This window comes from Aethalodelphis obliquidens, unplaced genomic scaffold (assembly GCF_003676395.1).
Source record: "Aethalodelphis obliquidens isolate GAN/ISIS:26980383/991018 unplaced genomic scaffold, ASM367639v1 scaffold2, whole genome shotgun sequence".
In the NCBI taxonomy this organism is placed as follows: Eukaryota; Metazoa; Chordata; class Mammalia; order Artiodactyla; family Delphinidae; genus Aethalodelphis; species Aethalodelphis obliquidens.
In genome coordinates, this window is record NW_020837946.1 from 19,413,328 (window position 1) to 19,433,463 (window position 20,136).

General features: G+C 55.4%; 1 protein-coding gene across 6 annotated transcripts in view; it reads left to right on the forward strand.

Annotated features, from left to right (window-relative positions):
- The window catches only part of TNS1 (tensin 1), a 204,983-nt gene that overhangs the window by 66,991 nt on the left and 117,856 nt on the right, over positions 1 to 20,136 (forward strand). The gene's annotated exons all lie outside the window — the stretch shown is intronic.

Below are 20,136 nucleotides of genomic sequence, written 5' to 3' on the forward strand. Positions count from 1 at the left end.
GTGTGTGTGTGTGTGTGTGTGTGTGTGTGTGTGTGTGTGTGTGTGTGTGTGTGTGTGTGTGTGGCGGGCTGCCGGCACTGGTGCTGTCAGGACCACCAGTGGGGCATGAATTAGAGGAGGGGGGAGGTCAGTCTGCCTGCTCACGTGCCTCTGGGCTAGGTAGCCCCCCAGGCCAACATGTCAGCCCCCTGCCGCAGTCAGTGTCTGGTGCTGGCAGGGATGTCTGGGGCGCGGTTGTCCCTGCTTGGAGGGAGACCAGTCACAAGGAGTTTTGTTTGCTGGGGAAGTTGCTGGTATCAGTGGCTGCTTGAGACCGAGGCCAGCAGGGACGAGTGGGGAGGGACACACTGACCAAGGCAGTGGGGAGGTTGGGGCATTTCGTCTCCAGGGTCCCTTCCCTTGCCTGCCTGCTGTCGCAGGGCTGCCTGGGGGCGAGGACCACGACACAGGCGTGGGCAGTTTTTCCTCTCCATTTCTTGGCCTGCCATGGGCGGGAGCTGTTACTGGGCACCTTCTTCCTCCTTGGGGCTCTTCTTGCTTCCACGCCTCATCTCCCAGGGGCAGCCACGTCTGCGAATGAGGGTCTGGCAGGCTCAAGAAGGTTTCCCACTTCACCCTCCTCAGCGTGGGTCCGTGCTCCCTTGCCCATGGGCACAGCCTGGCATGAGTGCCCCCTGCCGCCCTCCCCCAGCCAGCAGCTCCGACTCCCTTCTCACCCCTCTGGGTAGAAATAGCTAATCCAGGTGGTTAATGAACAGACACACGCAGCTGCCTTTCACCCCCCGCTCCTTCCTCTCTCCCCACCGCTCTCTCCTGCCCTGACCCTCGGTCATGCCTGCCACCCCTTGCCAAGCCCAAGCACCCATACAGAGCTAACCTCAGTGTCTGTCCCCTACCCTCAGTTCAGGACCAGGGCCAGGACTGCCTCTCCAGATGTTTTTAGGTTGGGCACTGTCTTAGAAGAGGAAACTGGGAGGGTGGTGACCGAGGGGTGACCAAGAGAAGCCCGCTGTGCTCCGGAGCTGGACTCCCTGCAGGGGGGTGGGATGGGGTTAGGGGACGGGATGGGTGCTGGGGAGGGGAGGAACTGGCTTGGGGAGGGCGGAACAGGCGGTCGTGGAGTGAGGCTTGAGGGGCAGCTGGAGGCGAGGGTTCTAGAGCCTTTGGGGACAGGGGCTTCTCTTCTGGGAGCCCCAGCGTTCCTTGCATGTGGTAGAGCCAGCCAGGGGTTTGGGAGGGTGTGGGGGGAGTACCCTTTTTCCTCGAGTCTCTGCTGGGCCCCTTCCTGCAGCTGCCTGGGTCGGGTGGGGACCACTGTGGCTCAGACTTGGCCTTAAGTTGCTCCCACCCCTGCCAGCTGGCGGCTACTCCAGTCTCCCCCACCCTCGCTCTCCCCCGGGACCTCAAAGCTTGCTAAGGCTAAGGCACCCTCTGCCCTGACCCCTCTGGCCTAGGAGAGTAGGAGGGAGGACCTGGACCTGGCTCTGGAGTGGGGAGCTGGCTGGGACAGCTCTCAACGGGATCAGTGCTGGGGTCGCAGCGTGGGGTTGGCCTTGACTCTGCTGCCCGCAGAGGGCAGGGAGTGGAGACAGTGGGCCAGGGCCTAGGAGGGTCTTTCAGCCGGTCTAATAGGACTGGGAGCCAGAACTTTGAGCTGAGAATTCTTGGGTGGCGGAGGAGGCAACCTGGGAACCTCTGCTTCCAAATCCTTGGCCTTGAACCCTTCTGGCTCTCCTTCCTGATCCCTCATCTCATGCTTCATCCTTCACTTCCCTCAAAGCCCCAGTTCAGAATCTCCCATGGGGGCTGCGGTGTCCAGAACTGTAAACACAGGGAGCTGGTGGCCAGGTTGGAGGGGGGCCGGGGTGGGGTGCAGAGGAGTTCAGAGAGGAGGTTACCCTTTGGTGACCATCTTCTCATTGCTGATGGACCGTGGCTGAAGCTTTGGAGCTTGGGAACTCTCAGTGCCCTGTTTCTACTGAAGTAAGAGTAGGAGGCAAAGGGGCCGAATGGATTTTAGTTTGGTGAAGGAAGCTCAGCTCGGTGTAACGAAGGGCTTCCTAACAAGCCTGGCGGGTCAGCAGGAGAAACGGCTGCCTTGTAAGGTGGTGAGCTTCCCGTCTGGGGGCGGGGAGTTCAGACAGAACCGGACAGCAGCTTGGAAGGATTCCTGAGTTGGGATGTGGTTAGAAGGGATGACCTTGAAGGTCTCTTGGGATGCTGAGGTCCTGGGATTCTTAGAGTCGGGGAATTCTCTGACACCCGGATCAGGGAGCAGGAAGGCAGTGGCCTCTGGCCTGGGGTGTGGGCACAGGCAGGACCTCTCAGGGTCCTTTTGTGCCCTGCCAATGTTCGGGGAACAGAGAGCCTGACGCTCTGCCCTCACACCCATAGCTCACTGCCCCACCAGGTCTGCTTCCTGCCAGGATTTTGAGTTTCTTCCGATTCCTCTTGTCCCACTGCTTGCCTTGCCTGGCTGGTTAACCCCACAAGGGCTGGAGCAGACCTGTGGGCCCAGGGCACGGTGTAGGATGGAGGGGAGCCCTGCTCCCCTGCAGTTAGAGCCCACATCCCGCCCTGAGGTGCTAACTGGGGGCACTAGGCAAGGAGGGGGGTGTGCACTGAAGGTGGGCAGCTTGAGCCCCTGTCCAGTTTGCCCCCCAAAAGGGGCCTCCCCAGCCTGCCTGGAAATGGTAGGCAGCGGAGCCAAGATCTGAGATGGGAAAAACACAGGGGCTGCACTTCTCTGAGACTTGGTTTCCGAATTTGTAAAATAATACAGGGTAGTGGGGGCAGCTAGAGGTGGTTTGTGTAACTAACTGCTGGGGGTGCCAGCCAAGGGCGTAGTTCTAGTGCCTCTCTGGAGTGTGGGAGGAGCCGGCCACCTGCTCCCCGCCACTGGCCTCTCCAGACCTGTTTTCCAAGGTTGGGGTGGGGGGGCTTGAGGGCAGAGAGGAGAGGCAGGGTAGGGGTGGGGTTCAAGGTTTCTGAGCATCAAACCCTGGGAGACTTGAGTTTCCCTTGATGGAGCGTCAAGGTGGGCTTCTGGGGTGGGCTCTGGACCCACACTGGATGTCCCAGCCTGCCTCTCTCTGCAGCCCCTCCTCTCTGGATGCCCTGGGAGCCCTTTTCTCCTTAGTGGAGAGAGCGAAGGAGTAGGGTCCTGGTCTCAGCTGAGGATGAAGTCCCTTCTGATGTCTAACTTCAGTACCTTGGGACCAGATGAAGCTGCTCAGTTAGGATGCTTCTTCCTCTGGTCTGACGGGGACCCAGTGGGAGGGGCAGGGAGGTGAGATGCTGAGTGTACCCTTGACCCTGGAGAAGTCAGGGTCGGAGCTGGGGTGGCCGGCAAAGGGTTTCAGGTGCAGCTACTCCAGCTTCTTGGCTTATTTCTGGGGCCTTGAGTCTCTTTCACCCCAGAAAGGGAAACCGAGGCCCAGTTGAGGGATATGTATCGAAGGGGGGCAGAGGAAAGCTCTCCCAGTTACTCGACTCTGAAAAAAAGCGAATCAGAAATGGGTTGGTGCTGCGGGAGGGAGGGAGGGATCTGGGGAGGCTGGAGGGACTTTTGTCCCCAGCACCGTCCGCCCATGGCCCCCGTCTTGGCTTCCAAAGCTATTAGGCGTGCAGAGGTGTGGGCACCAGCAAGCTGGAACGAGGGTGGTGGCGGGGGGCAGGGCTGCCAGTCCTGTGGGCCCCGCCACCCCCCCCTCGGGTGCCCCCTCTATTATGCATGGTCACATGCAGCCCTCCCCTCCTTCCTTCTCGCCAATCACCTGAAACGCTTTCCCATGGTGGGGGGCGGGGCCGCAGAAGGTGCAGCTGGGTCCCTGGCCTGCCTCTAGCCAGCTTGGTGACCTTGGCCATCTTCCTACTTGTCCACACCTCGGTTTCCTCAGGGAGGGTGGTCGGTGTCTTTGGGGTGGGGAGTGGTAGGTGGGCCCAAGGCCGTCCCTGGCGCTGCCAGTCCTAGTCCGTCCTCCAGGGTTCGTCTGGGCTCTCTAATCCCTGCCTTTTTAGGGCTGCAAGCCTGTAGCTCAGGCCTGGGTGTTCCAGGAAGCAGAGAGGGACTGGCCCAGAAGGGCTGTGTCCTGGGGAGCTGATGGGGCATGAGGGGCTACAGGAGGGCCCGAGTGGAATCCTGTCTTTCTGCCATTATGGGGTGAGGGTCCCAGGCCTAGGTCAGGGCCCCCAGGAGCCTTCCTAGGCCTTCTCCAGCAGAGAATATGGGACCCCTCAGTTTTCCTAGCCCTTGCAAGCTTCCTAGGTGCTCACCTGTCTTCAAGATGGATTACAAGCCCCTTGAGGGCATGCCTGTGCCACTTGCCTCCCTGGTGATCCTTGCTGTGCCTGGCACAGTGCTGCTTAGCGTGAATCAACTGACTAAGGAGGGGCAGACGGGAGAGAGTTTTAGACAGTTTAAAAATTTTTAAAAAAATTTTATCCTTTAATGCAATTTTTAAAGGTTACGTTCCATGTACAGTTATTACAAAATATTGGCTAGATTCCCTGTGTTGTACAGTACATCCTTGTAGCCTAACAGTTTGTACAACCAATAGTTTGTACCTTCCACTCCCCTACGCTTATATCCCCCCCCCCCCCCCCCGCCCCTGGTAACCACTAGTTTGTTCTCTCTCTCTGTGAGTCTGCTTTTTTTGTTATATTCACTAGTTTGTTGTATTTTTTTAGATTCCACATATAAGTGATATACAGTATTTGTCTTTCCCTGTCTGACTTATTTCACCTAGCATAATGCCCTTGACAGTTTTAATAATAATTTCTGCCTCATAGTGTGGTTGTGGGGATCAGATGAGTTAGTTCACTGAAAACACTTTGAACAGTGCCTGGCACATAGTAAGCGCTCAATAAATGTTAGCAATTATTATTATTGCTATTATTATAATTATTACTGGTGGTGGTGGTGGTGGTGGTGGTGTCCTTCCAGGAGCCCAACTCTGGGTTGGCCCTTTTCTCTCTTGCTGTGGTTGTTCCACCCCTAAGATAGGGAGGCTTATGGGACCAGAGAGTGGAGGAGATGTTGGCATCATTTTTCCCCCAAGGGGTCCTAGCATCAGAGCCCAGAGAAGAGACGTCCTACCCCCTCCAACTCTGTCTCCCTCTGTGACTGGGGGCTGGTGGGGAGATAAGGGGACCTCTCGAGGCCGTCTCTGCCCAGGGAAGGGAGCTGTGTTTATGGAGAACTCTGAGAAAGCTGCCATCACTGTAGACAAGATGCATTATTATAAACCAGCCCAGGCTCCCCTTCTTGGATCCCATCCATTCCTTGATGAGAGTCACTGAATCAGAGACTCCCAGGCCCAGCAAGGATGTGGCCTGGCCTCCAGGCAGGCCACTCTTGACCTCTGGGCAAGCTACTCTTGACCATGGACTATACCCATAGGGGTAGCAACTATATTTGAAAGTGAGATTCCCCCAATAATGCTGCAAGTTGCTGTGTCTTATACCCTCTAGGTCTCTCTGAAGTCTAACCTGCATCCCTCTTTTAAATTTCTTTTAACTTTTGGCTGTGTTGGGTCTTCGTTGTTGCGTGCGGGCTTTCGCTAGTTGTGGCGAGCGGGGGCTACTCTTCGCTGCGGTGCACGGGCTTCTCATTGTGGTGGTTTCTCTTGTTGAGGAGCACAGGCTCTAGGCGCATGGGCTTCAGTAGCTGTAGTTCGTAGGCTCAGTAGTTGTGGCTCGTTGGCTGCAGAGCGCAGGCTCAGTAGTTGTGGCGCACGGGCTTCGTTGCTCCGCGGCATGTGGGATCTTCCCGGACCAGGGCTCGAACCCGTGTGCCCTGCATTGGCAGGTGGATTCTTAACCACTGCGCCACCAGGGAAGTTCTAACCTGCATCCCTCTTGCTGCAACTTTAGTTTAGTCCCTTATTGGTAGGAGGTGGGGGAGAACCATGCCCAGCCTTTCCTGCATGCCTCAGAGCTGGGAGCTTTGACCCTGTGGTGGCAGGGGCAGGCTCTTGGCCACACTCCCTCACCATCTGAGGCCTCTGCTTTCTGGTGCCCCTGATGTTCCTCGTTAGTAGGGGTCAGCCCTCAAGGCCTGCCAAGCTACACCCTCCACCTAGCCCTGGTTCCCACCCAGGAAGGCTGAGGTTGCTCCGGGTTGGGGGTGTGAGCTCCATTTCCGGACCCCTGGTCCGCCCAATTGCAACTGTAAAAGGCATTAAGCTTTTTTTTTTTGGAGAAAGAATGGGCTTGGGCTGATGGTGATGACAGCTGCAAAGGGTTCCTGAGCTCAGCCCGACCCTATCTCGCTTCCCTTCCTCAGCCCCTGCTCACCTCTGCCCCATTGCTAGGCCATTGCCCATCTAGAGGAGGGGCTTACCTTTGACCCTTGACCTTGACCAGACCTGAGTAGTCAACTGGTCTCCGACAACCCTTTATGCGGAGCAGCCTGTTCGTTCAGCATGGGGCTTGTTGCTAGGGGGGCGTTGCCCAGGGGCAGACAGAGGGCTTCAGGGGATGCATAAGGGAGGGTTTCTGCCCTGGGGTCCCTGTGGCCTAGGGCAGTGGGAGAGCAGGGCTCCTGCTCTGTCCCTGGACTCTGGACCAATCCCTTCCCTTGCTGGGCCTGCTGTCCTCACCTGTAGGATGGAGGGCTGGAGAGACGCTGGGCTGGAAGAATCTGCGAGTCCATTTCCCTGCCGGGGCCTCCCCCGGTCCCAGGCTGTGAACTTCACCTTGCACTGACCTTGCTTCCCTCCCCACCCCGCCCCCCCACCTCTGGCAATCACTGGCAGGAAGTCCTGCTGATTAGGGCCCTAATCACCAGCTGAGACTCCCAGAAACGACGAGCTGGTAGAGCAGAGAGGGGCCACCAGGCCAGGAAGGGGGAAGCACGGGGAGTTGCCCCCACCCAGGGTGACATGGGCTGGGGTGTTGGCTGTGACTAGGGGGCACTAGATGCCTGCTTGGGATTGGGGGTCAGCTCCTTGGGCTGGGGCCGTGCCCGGACACCCACTGTCAGGGCCGTGTGGCAGCGGCTGAGTGCAGCTGGGCACACTTAAAAGCCTTTTTGGGCATCTACCCTCTACCACGCAAGGTGCCAGGGGTATATGTGGGGCTGGGAAGGCCAAGGAGACATGGTCTAGTAGGAAACAAAGGGGAGTAGACAGAGGGTTTCTGCAACATGCAGTGGGGGCATCAAGCAGGAAGGAGTGCACACGAGCTGGTGGAATGGAAAAGACTTTGGAGAAGAGGTGCCATTTGAGATGGGTTTTGAAGGCTGAGAAGGAGTTCGGCAGGAAGGAGCAGGGACAAAGGCTTCTTCAGGCACAGGGGAAGGCACGCACAAAGGCGCAGTGGCACGCATGTAACGATGGATAAAATAATGGCTCCAGGCCTGTGTCAGAGTCGGACAGGCTTAGGTGTCCCTCCCACCTCTGCTGCTTACTAGCTGTATGACCTTGGGCTGAGCCTCAGTGTCTGCATCTGTAAAATGGGGTTAATATGCAATCTTACAGAGTTCTGGTGGGATGAAATGAGATTGTACTTGTCAAGTGCCTACTTGTGAAGCTCAGTGTCTGCCACAGGCCAAGCCCACAGAAAGTGGTTTGTATGGGAAAGGCTGGCTTTGTGGGAGCCTGGAGGTGTTGCTTGGGGTCCGGCTGCGGGGGATTTTCTGGGAGAGGGAAACAGCAGAGGGCCTTCACGTAGAAGAAACACAAAGAGGGTTTTATTTAGGAAGGTGATTTGGGTAGCTGTGAAGGCTGTCCTGAGCCAGGGAGACCGGGGACAGGCCACAAGTCCAATCTCCTGGAGTCCCTGGGCTGGGGAACCCTCTCCTGAGTCCCTTCGTGCCTCTGGGCTTCCTTACCCCGTGCTGTCCTCCTCTCCTGGATCAGGAGGTTGGAGATGCACTGAGATCTCCTTCTTGGAAGATCTTTCAGGACAGAAGAGAGCCCTCCTCGGCAAGGCTTCACACATGAAGGGATGGACGACTGCAGCAGGTGGGAGTGAGGGTAGACCGCGGGCAGCTCCCATTTCTAAGGAATCAAGGGACTCCTTCGGGGGGCTGTCCTTCAGCACCTGCCCGGCACCCAGTAGGTGCTTACTATTTGTTGAATGAATGCATGCACAAGGGTGTCCCCTGGTCAGTGCGGAGGCGGGGGGTGCCGAGCCTGACTGTAAGTGGTCTGGTTAGTGCCTGGACAGGGGCTGCCCGTCCGTAGCCAAGAGGAATGTTGAGTGTTGCAGAGGCCAGGTGCTCAGCAACTGCATGGATGAGGGAGCGGAGATTTCAGGAGCTTTAACTGCCCGGAGTGAGGTCCCATCACAAGGGCAGTGTGGCACGGGGGGTCACGATCACAGACTCTGCAGCCACGCTGTCTGGGTTTGAATCCTGACCCCACCTCTCGCAGGCTGTGTGACTGCCGGCAACTTACCTAACCTGCCGGTGCTTGAGTTTATTCCGCTGTAAAATGTGGGAACCAGAAAGAACCGTGTCTTCTGGACATACCGCATGACCTCTGGTTATTATTACTGCTATGGTTATTACCGTTGTGGATGCAGAGGGAGAGAGCCAGGCAGAGGCTTCTTGGCAGGGATGAGAGCGGCTGCGCAGAGCGGGCTGGGAGAGCGCTAGCGATAGGGGGAGGCTTGAAGAGTCCTCGGGGCCTCATGAGCTGCCTCCTCGGACACCACACATGGTGCTGCCTCTGCTGTGGCCAGCTGAGCCGAGCTGAGCGTGGGAGCGGAGGCAGCAGCCAGGCCTGGATTCCAGGCTGGAGCCCTGGGAGACAGGGGCGAGCCAGGGCGAGGGGTGGGGGAGGAGAGGGGAGCAGAGAGGAGGCCAGGACTCTCCCTAGTCCCCAGCTGGGACCCCAGGAATTCCTTCCATCATCTCTTGCCAGAGGGCCTGGCCTTTTAGCTTCAGAAGGCCTGTGGTCCATCTCCCTGCTTCCTGGGCAGACTGTTTCTGATGCCCCTTCACTGTTAGAAAGTGATTGCTCTATACGAACCATCATCTGGCTGCAACTCCTTTCTTCCCCCTTCAGCTCGCCTTCAGCTCTGCCACCGCCCGTGTTGTGGAATGAGAGCTGCTTTGCAGCACGGGAGAGTGAGGGTAGACTTCAGTGCTCTTCCCTGACTTGGGGCAGGGGGAGGGGATTAGCTGGAGGGACTGGTGGCAGGGGGGTCGGGTGGCCTGTTTCTAGTCCCCCTTTGGCACTGAGTGACCTTGGGAAAAGCACTTCCCCTCTCTGGGCTTCAGTTTCCTCGTCTGTGAGATGAGAAGGTGGAGTTAGGAGAGTTCTTGCGTTCTAATCAGTGATGAAGTTCTGCAAGTCCATGGATCTTTCTGAACAGAGAGGCTCTTGCTCTTGGGGCTCTTGGAAGAGTTGTCCACCATGGACGTGGGGGCCCTGGAGCGTCTTTACGCATCTACTGGGAAGCCTGCTGAGACGCTGAGGAGGTCCCTTCCAGCCCTGGGACTGGAAGATTCTTTGCTCGGTGACCTCTCCTCCAGCTCCATTTCTTAGAACAGAGCGGAGGGCAACAGCTGTCAGAGTTGAATGGGCCAGAGCTTCTGGGTCTCTGTCCCAGTGACTCAGGTGGGGATGTGCTGGCGGGATTTGAGCTGGTGAAGTGAGGGAGGGAACTGGGCAGATCTGCCAGCTCCCCCTTGGCCATGCTTCGGGGACGGAGTGGGAGTAAGTGATGTGCTGAGCAGTGGACGTGCAGAGAGGAGTGAGTAACAGTTGTGAGTAATGGCTCAGTGTCTCTGCCGGGCAGGTGGCTCTTAGACTGTACAGAGCTGTCTGGGGCTCCGGAAATGCTCCCTGGAGGCCAAGCCACTGAGTCACGGCGGCAGCCTGAGCTTTGCTGCCACTGCCCTCCTTAGGAGTTGGGAGTCCAGCCCCAGCCCCTCCCCCCATCTATACCTCCACACCCCCTCAGCCCCATAGCTGCCCTGTTTTGTCCTCTAAGCGCCCTAGTGACTTGGATTGCCTGAAGGAGTATAGATTTTGTATTCTGACTGTCCTGGGTTTGAGTCCCAGCTCAACTGCTCATAACCGAGTGGTCTTGGGCAACTTACTTTTCTTGTTGAGTTTCAGTGGCCTCATCTGGAAAAAGGGAGTATTGCCTGTTGTGCATGTTGTTGAATGGGTTAAATGTGGTACTATGTCTGAAGTACACAGTACACGGTAGGTATTCAAATAAAATGGTTGTCCCACAAACCCTAAACTCTGTTTTGCTTCTCACCACCTCCACCTCTAAAATTCCTGCTTCTGTGCCTTTATCCCATCATTTTCAGGATGCTTATCCTCCAATTAGATCTGCCCCATCGTTTGTGCACATGCCATCCTGTTTCTGCCACCTCCTTCCCAGCTTCCATCTGTGTGCCTTACCCCCTCACCTGCTCTAGCAGAAGGATGGGCAAGGCTCAGGTGGCCCGGGCGAGTCCAAGGGGAATTTGTCACTTGTCTGGCTGCAGTGGGTGGTCAGGCTCCTGTGGGCACCTCACATCCCCCACCTCTGTTGGTTCATGCTCTCCCCTCTCCACTGTCTGCCCACATGGGTCATTTCCCCCTCTGGCATTCTGAAATCAGCTGAGCTCAGGGCCATGCAGACTGCCCCTGCTAGTAGGTGTGCTGGCCGTGCTGCTGTGTTCCCGTCTGTGCGGCTCTGCTTAGGGCGGGGCGGGGAGGGAGCGCCAGGGAGTGACTTTGCATCTGCACCTGGCAGTGGTCCTGTGGTGTGTGTGTGCGCACACGCTCTGCGTGTGCCTCGGGGCGTCTGAGCTGTGTGTGTGCCGTGTCTCTGGGTCACTGGGCCTCTATCTGATGTGAGCTCTCTCTCCTGTCCAGTTAAAATCTGCCTGTTTTCCCAGCCAGATAAAGCCAGGTCTTCCGTTGCCTCTCCCTCCACCCCCTCTTCCCTCCAGACCTGGTTTCGGATGTGTGCATCTTGGAGGGCCTCCCGGGGAACAAGGAAACGTTGCAGAGGGGTGGATATGCGTCAGATGGAGCTGAACAATGCCGGTGACAGCCAGGCCTTCGCTGGCCTTCAGTGCTGGCCTGGCTTCAAGTCTCTGCGGCTGGCTAATTGGGAGCGAGAGGGGGCTTCCTGCGACTCAGCTACAGATGGATTTAAAGGAGCTCCATGGAGCTGGGCTTGGCCTGCCCTGCCCTGGGGACCTCCTGCTCCTGGGGCTCCTGGTGCAGTCCATCAGAACAGATGGGGTTCCAGAACACCAGCCCTTGACAGGCGCTAATCGTGCGGAACAGTCACACTAACTCCTCCTGTCGCTGCCATCTGTGGCCCAGGAGTTTTCTACATGAGTGAATTTTCAGATAATTGAAGCTTAGGCCACCTAAGAGTCGAAAGCTCCAAAGAAAAGAAGGTGAATTGCTTTGATGGGAATCTTTTGCATTGTATTATACTGCTCCGAGCTCTGACTTAAGGCAGACAGGACCTTCCTCTCATTCTGTTATTGTTCCTCAGTTTTTTCCTCTGTAAAGTGGGCATATGAACAGAACCTACCTCACAGGGTTCAAGTGAGGATTGCATGAGTTGAGACACATCAGATGCGCACAGTATGCCCCGTACAGTTTGCGACCCTGTAAATGAAGGCGCTGAGGCATGGAGAGGTGCAAGAACTGCATCCGGCTCAGATAGAAGGGAGCTGACGTTTCCCAAGCATGTGCAATGTTCCAGACATTTTTACTCATGTCATCTCAGTCAACTTTATTTTGTCCTCCCAACCACTCTGCAAAGTAGGTCTCATTATCCCCAGTTTACAGATGAGGAAACTGAGACTCGGGGAGGTTCAATAAGGTCTCAATAGCCGGTCTATGGCAAATGGGTATTTGAGCCCAGGCCTAACCTAGTCCAGGGCTTTTCTAATCCTATCTCTTGTCTTTTGGTTGGAAACTCATGATCCCTCAGTGTGTTCAGGAATTTGGAAATGAGGGTCCACAAGCAGAAGGTGTTATGATCTATCAGAATTGAACCCGCTCCCAGTTGCCATGTTTGGGTTAGGTTCAGAGCGGTTTGGAGTCCAGTGATGAGACAAAATGACCTTTAGGGGTCTAGGGAACTCAAGAGCACATATGGACTTTGAGAATACAGAAGTTTTCTCCTGTTTGCTTTTCTTTTGGCAAGCCTTAAATCTTTAAAAAAGGAGGTAGGTAGGCATCAGGAAGGCCTTCCTGATAGCATCGGCATAGGGCAGTGATGCAGGCAGCATAGGGAGCTGAAGAACCAAAAAAACTTTAGGGAATTTCTTCAAATCCAAGGTGTCTTCTTCCCGCCCTCCCCCCCCCATTTTAATATTTCTGAACTTGGGATGCATCTTACGGTTGAAGTGTACAATACATTTCGGGTAGCATTTCCTCCTCAAAAGTTCTTGTCCAGTTGATGGTGCCCCAGACAATCAATGGTATCTTTGAGATTAGGAAACAGAGCCGTGAACACCTGTGGTTTGCAAGGCCTCTTGCAGATGTGGAAGGGAGAGAGAGCTGCAGGCCATTGCCCTGCCCTGAGAGCTGACTGTGGCCAGGTTTAAGAAAGCAAGAGGAACCTCTGATGTCTGTGTGGGTTTGAGGGTGGCCCCTAGCCCTGGAATTCTCAGTCTGGGACCTCGCTCAGCCCGTCTTCTCCTCCACCCCCCTGCCCCAGCCTCCTCCACCAGGGCCCCTGGTGTGCTCCTTGGCAGTCCCAGAACCCTCCGGCTTCTTGGGTTTCGCCCTTGCTCTTCAATTTGTTTCCCATGCTTCCTTCCTGCCTTACTGTTTTAGCACAGCTTAGGGTCAAAGGCTTTTTTCCCTTAAAGTTTTCATCTAAGGTCAGAAACCCTCATGGGGAGTGAGAGGATGGAGCAGTCTCCCTCTGGGTGTAATTTCTGGAAAAACAGATGGACTTGAATCCCAGTGAAGTCATAGCCCTCTTCATACCTCCGTTATAGCAGTTACTGAGCTCTTTATAATTCTCTGTTTACATGCCTGTCTCCTCCACTGGGCCACAGGTTCCCCTCCTGGACCAGGCCATTCTTATTCCTCTCTGTCTCCATAGCTGGGAAAGTGGCACCAAAGGGCCCTCAGTCACTGCTGTTGAAGGAATGCTTGGTCTTGCTTCTGTGCCCATCACCTCCCCTCTGTCCCCAGTTCCACTAGAACCTTGACTACAGACCGCAGCCCTTTCCTTCACCAGATTCTTCTAGGAGCTTCCTAGAAGCGATGTTTTCTCTGCTGGAGGCCGTGTCATCCAACCCACCTGCTTTAGAACAAATGGCCCTTCTCCAGGCAGGGAGGAAGGGCTGGGGTTTTCCCTGCTCTTTAGATCTTAGAAGGTAACCTTGAAGTCTGCATTTCCAACACCCTGTTCAGTGCCTCCACTTATATAACAGAGGCCCTGCTTCCTCTGAGTCCTCCAGGCTGAGTCCCTCAGTGGTGGCTGATTTCTCCTCAGTCTTCTTATATCCCCTTGTACTGCTCTTGGTAACCTTACTCCTCTGCTCCTGACCCTAGCTCAGAGCCTCTTTTCACTTTGGTCTCTCCTTCTGCCACCCCCCCCCCCCACCCCTGGCCCAGACATCTCCCCGGCCCACCCACCTCAGAGGCTATGCCCCCCATGAATCTCTACCTTTGACCCCCGACTGGGCAAGGTGCTATGGTCCTGGGCGGAGCTGAGGCTTGGGGTGCTGCCAGGTTGGAACTCTGGTTCCATTACCTACTGGTTGTATGACCTCAGGCTAAGCACATTACCTCTCAGCACCTCGTTTCCCCATCTGTAAAATGGGCTGGTAACCCCTCCCTCACAGTGTACCATATGGAAAAAAACCAAACAGACTTGACAGTGGCGTTCTCTGGCTGGAGCACGGGCTTCGAGGCAGAGAGGTGAGGAATGGGACTGGAAAGAGAGACACAGCCAGGTCTCGAAGGGCCGTGAGGACCATATTAGGGCATCTGGACTTTATCCCATGGAGCCGGGAGCCATGGAAGGACTTCAGGCAGAGGAGTGGCATTAACAGCGATGCCTTGTAGAAATAGTTCTCTGGCTGCCAAGCGGAGAGTGGCTTAGAGGACTGGACTGAGGGCAGGGAGGCCTGTGCCAGGAGGCCGTTGTAAGAATCTCCACGATGAAAGAGATGAGGTGAGGGGGTGAGGGGGTGGCTTGGAGAGATATTTGGGGGGAGGAGTTGACCAGGCTTGGTTGGGGGGCGGTGTAGGAGGAGTGCAGCCAACCCTCAGGTTCGGGCTGAACAACCTTGGGTGGCCCGGAAGTTGGGTGGTTGTCAGTAGCCACGAGGGAGCCCAGGAGGAGGCAGAGTGGGGACAGGGCTGTGAGTGCAGGATGCTGACCAGTGTCAAGCCCTGGGCCCAGCTGTGCCTGTGGCCCCGCATGCCCCACGCTTGTCACTGCCGACCCCTGGCTCCCCTCTTGTGCTCCCAGGGCCTGGCACCTAGGAGGCACTTGGTACCTGTTTGCTGGACTCATCTTCTCTAATTTTCTGCTCATGAGAAGTCTGGCCTGGCGTGGAACCTCAGCCCTCCCAGGGTCACTGACTTTGGGTGTGGGCCAGTGTGGCCCCTGAGCTGGGCCCTTGGGGCCCCAGCTTGGGTTCCAGGGCGGGCAGATCTTCCGAAAAGATGTTCTGCCACCAGCTAGGCATCCGGTGATCTGGGTGCTATCTTATGCCATCCTTCGGGTAAGCTCTGAAGGGGACCGGCTGCAGAGGGCAGGGCCTGCTGCTAGGCCTGCCCCACCTGCTTTGCTGCTGCCGGAACCTTCTTGGGAAATATCTGCTCTGAAATATCACAGTCCAGTGGGCTCAAGAGGGTCAGGCACACCCGGCCTTCCCCTTGGATGGCGTTGGGCTGTGCAGGTCAGGGCTGCTGTGTGTGGGTGTGGCTAGAAACTTCTCTCTCTGGAGAGCCTCATCTTGAGTGTGTTACAGGGCCTGGAGGCTGGCAGAAGCTGGGGCGGCCAGTGAGTGGGGCCTGAGGAAAGGCTCCCGAGATAAGACGGAGGGTTGGGCTACCGGAGAGCTGCTGGAGCTGTGGGGGCGGGTTGATTGGGTCAGTGGTCCAAGAGGAGCCTGGCAGAGGAGGATTTGGGGGAGGGGGTGGGACTGGGGCTCTGGGGGCAGTGACCAGCGTCGGCTGTCTGGGTCATCCCTGTGTCTTGTCTGCTTGGGTTCTGAGTCAGAGACTGCTGGCTTTGGGGAAAGGGCCAGGCCCCCTCCTTGCCCCTGGCTGGCTCCCTGGCCCCAGAGGGGACTCTGGGCTGGGGCATGGCTCCCCGCCCCTCAGCTCTAGGTGTCCCTGGGAACAGGCCCCTTCTTGCCTCCAGGAACTTGACGCAGTTCCTTTCCCGGTCCCGAGCAGAACTCTATATAAGGGAAGGAAACAGCCGAGCAGGTCGGGACCAAGCTCTGGTGAGGATGGGTGGCCTGGAGGGGAGGGCGCAGGCCTGGGGGGGAGATAGAGCCAGGGCAGTGGCCCCTTCCTCCCCGGGACCCCCCTGCCCAGGGCTTGAGGCTCAGTCTGGGAGGCCAGTGTCTTCAAGCCATGCTGTGACTCTGCCCCTTTCACCCCGGGCCTTGTACTGGCCCAGTCCCCGCCCCCCACCCCCATGGCCAGGGCATTTCGTAGCTGCCTGACCGTGAGCACCCTCAGGTCCTGGAGGGGTGCACTGCTCACCCCGGCTTCCAAGCCACGCCCTGGTCCACTAGGCTGGGCCTCCCAGCCTGCCCTTGCCTCACTGGCAGGGGCCGACTGGGTCTTTCTTGATAGAGCCCACTGGACTCATAATGTGACCTCTGAGGTGCTGGGCTGTCCACAGACGGGGAGTCGTCTGTGTCCTCAGTCATGGGGCATGCGGGCTGGATCCCCCTGGGATCATTGTCTCCATCATTCTTGACCCCTCTGGTGTCTCCTGAGTGGCCAGGGCTCAGAGAATGGCTGCCGTCCTGGTTACAGGTTCCTCAAGTGGGTCCCAGAGGGCGAGCAGCAGACAGAGCTGAGGGCAGGATCCCTGGCTCTGTGAAGGGCAGGAAGGGGAGTGGTGCCCTCCCATGTTTTGGGTGGGGGAGAGAAGTAGAGGTTGGAGGGAGCGTCGGTTCAAATGAGGTGGGGATGAGGACCTGCAGGTTTCAGGGTGCCTGATGGCCCCTTGTCTCTAGGCTTTGGGGCTCTTCCCCCCTTACTCCTTCCCCCATTACTATTAGTGTTACTGTACATCTCCTGCTTGCCTTAAGCTCCCCGTCCTTCACCTCCCCCTGGTCCCTCTCCTACTCAGGCACCTTCAGTGGCTCCCCAGTGCTGGCAGCTAAAAGTCTTAACTCCTCTGCTGGGCATTCAGAGTTGCCCATCGTCCAGCCTGGAAAGAGACTTTTTGGCCAGTCTGCCTCCCTCATCTCCTAACACGTGCCCCTCGGTGCTGTCTCTTCCCTTCCCCCACTCTGTGTCCCAGCCAAAGGGGATTCTTTTGACATGGAAAGCCTTCCCACCTCCATGCCTTGTTTGTGTGGTTATTTCCACCTGAAAAGCCCTTTTCCCATCTCCACCTTCAAAACCTTATCCATGGACCTAGTGAGCTCCAGGTTCTGAGCAGAGCCGCAGAGCTTCTCGATGCAAATGACCCATGTGCTTCCTGCCCTCATGGGGCTTGCGGGGGGAGTCGGTGAGACACACAGTAGACAAACAGAAGCAAGGCATCCTGGAGGACTGGCTCGGGTACGCCCTCCTCCGTGGAGCCTGCCTGGGCCCCCCGAGCTCTCTCTGTGCTCTCACAAGTGGGGGCCTCACCCGGCCATGGGGACAGTGTGGCGTGCTGGGAAGAGCAGGTATTGGAGTCAGGCTGACTCGGGTATCAGTCCTGGCACTGTCACTTGATAGATGTGTCATCTTGGATCTCACAGGATTGTTGAAGGGCTGCCTGAGATCCTGTAAGATGAGGATGCTAATAACCTACCTCAAGGGGGTCGTGAAGGGTGAAGGGATAATGTGCACAAGGGCTTAGAACCGTGCCAGGCACACAGTGAGTGTGCAGAAAACTTTGGCAACTACCGTTTATACTTCTGCCAATACTACTACTTCTAGCTGTTTGGCTTTGGGCAAGTTGCTTAAATTCTCTGAGCCTATTTACCTCAAAAACTTGTCAACAAGATTAAATAAAATAACGTATATAAAGCAGCCAGCTCAGTGGCCAAGAGTGGGTGCTCTGCAAACCCCAGTTTCCTTCCTTTCCACGTATCTTCTGGTGTCATTCGAGGTGGGTGCCTGGAGTTGTTGGGACAGGGACGTGTAGCAGGTGTCAGCAAGGACTTCTCTGGAAACAGCCCAAGTGTCCATCCACAGATGGATGGATAAACACAATGTGGTATATTCATATGATGGAATAGTATTCAGCCTCAAAATGCAATGCAACTCTGATACATGCTACAACATGAATGAGTCTTGAAAACATTATGCCAAGCGTGTTAGTTTGCTGGGTCTACCATAACAAAATACCACACACTCAGTGCTTTAAACAACAGAAATTAATTTTCTCACAATTCTGGAGGCTGGAGGTCCAAGATCAAGGTGCTGGCAGGTTTGGTTTCCTCTGAGGTCTCTCTCCTTGGCTTGTAGACGGCCACCTCCTCCTTGTGTCCTCACAGGGTCCTCCCTTTGTGCGTGTACCCCTAGTGACTCTCTGTGGGTCCTGATCTCTTTTTGTAAGGACACCAGTCATATTGGATTAGGGCCCACCTTAATGGCCTCATTTTAACTTAGTTACCTCTTTATAGGCCAAGAGTGGGTGCTCTGAAAACCCCAGTTTCCTTCCTTTCCATGTGTCTTCTGGTGTCATTCGAGGTGGGTGCCTGCAGTTGTTGGGACAGTGACGTGTAGCAGGTGTCAGCAAGAACTTCTCTGGAAACAACCCAAGTGTTGTATTCAGTCGTATTCTGAGGTATTGGGGGTTAGGACGTCAACACAAGAATTTTGGAGTATACAATTCAGCTCATAACATTTAGCGAAAAAAGCCAGAGACAAAAAGGCAAATATTGTATGATTCCTTTTGTATGAGATACCTAGAATAGGCATATTCATAGAGACAGAAAGTCGATTAGAGGTTATTAGGGAGATAGGGGAATTATTGTTTAATGGGTGTCGGGTTTCTGTTTGGGATAATTAAAATGTTCTGGAAATGGATAGTGGAGATGATTATACAGTATTGTTATACAGTGCCACTGAGTTACACTTAGAAATGGTTAAAATGGTAAATTTTATGTTATGTGCATTTTATTTTTATGTGCATTAAAAAAAAGGGACTAGCAAGACATAGGGGGAAAAACCCTTTTCTGCTCAGGATTATATGAAATGCTCGATTCAGAGGCTCAAGTGGTTCTAGTTTAGGCTGAGACCAAGGCTGTCCTCCAGTCCTGGGGGCCAGGTGGATGTGGGTGTGGGAAGCCTCTCTGGAGGGCTGGGATTTCATGTAACCAATCCTGAGACTGGAGGATGGGAGTGTCACCCAGTTGGGGACCAGGCCCTGCCACTCGTCAGGTAGTGAGGTGATGGGGGCAGTGGGAGGCGGGTTGGGTTTTCACCTACAGCTCTCCCCTTGCCAGCTGATTGACCCTGGATAAGTGTTATGACCTCTTCGAGCCTCCATTTCTTCACCTGTAAAATGGGAGCAATATTACTGACTCTGCAGTGTTGGAGGGTCTCAGAGACATAGGCATATGGTAGGATTAACTCCCCTCTCATAGCAGGTGCTTAACTAATGGCAGTGATTTTACCACTGGTGGTGACAGGTGCTTCCTTTCCTCAGAACTTGAGTTTCTTTCATCTTTCCACAAATCTTTTGTGTGTACCTACTGTGTGCTGGGAGCAGCGTGATGAACAAGACATGCTCCCTGCCCTCATGGCATTTGATTTCTAGAGGGGGAAACAGATTATAGACAAGAAAATAAACACATCTATTATTACAAATTGTAATTAGGTCTGTGAAGGAAGACATAGGAGTTCAGGAGAGAGAATATCTCTGTGTAATCTCTCTCTCTCTCTCTCCCTGTGTGTGTGTGTGTGTGTGTGTGTGTGTGTGTGTGTGTGTGTGTGTGTGTGTGTGTGTGTGTGTGTGTGTGTGTGTGTAACTTAAGGGAGTCAGAGAGGGCCTCTCTCTGGGGTGGTGGCATTTAAGTTAAAGCCAGAAGGAGAGGAAGGACCCAGCTATGCAGAGAGCTGGGCTAAGAACATCCAGGCAGAGGGAACAGTATAAACAGAGCCCCTGGGGAAGAACAGAGCCAGGTGTGTCCCAAGGACTGAGAGGAACCTACCCCTTGCATGTGGCTTTGGGTCCTGGACGAGGGGGATGGGCACAGAATGATGGTGGGGAGAAGGACAGGGACCAGGCTGTGCAGAGAGCTCTTTGCTTGGGCTGCCTGCTGACTGGTGCTTTAGACCCTCCTGTCCTGGGGGAGTCTCCAAGGCTGTGCCCTGTTGTTGGCACTGTGCCTGGGGACCTTTGAAATTCAGAAAATATTAGTAGTGGGGGGTTGCTAAATGCCAGGCATTGGCCTCGATCGGGCCTGCTAACACTCACATCCCGGCATCCCCGGCTCTCTAATTGCGGAGCCGCACTGTTCTGCTGCAGTGACCTTGGGCAAGTTGTTACCCTTTCTGTGCCTTTGTTTCTTCCTCTGTGAAATGGAGATAATAACCCAAATGTATAACCCATACATTTAAAAAATATATATTTATTTATTTGGCTGTGCCGGGTCTTAGCTGCAGCACACGGGACCTTCGTTGCCGCACGCGGGATCTTTTAGTTGCGGCATGTGGGATCTAGTTCCCTGACCAGGGATCGAACCCGGGCCCCCTGCATTGGGAGTGTGGAGTCTTAACCACTGGACCACCAGGGAAGTCCCAACCCATACACTTTCTATTAGGATCAAATGAGTCCAGGGAAAGGGCTTAGGACAGTAACAGACACATAGGCACATCCCATAAGCTTCCTGTTACCACTCTCGTTGTGTATGGCTCTGTGGAAATTCGTGTTTACAGGAGAGTTGACACAGCAGAGAGGGCAGGAGCATATCTCTGTCTGGAGCCAGACTGCTGGGTTTGCATCCTGCCTTCTCTGCTGGACAGTTGATTAACCTCTGTGCCTTGGTCCCCTCATCCATAA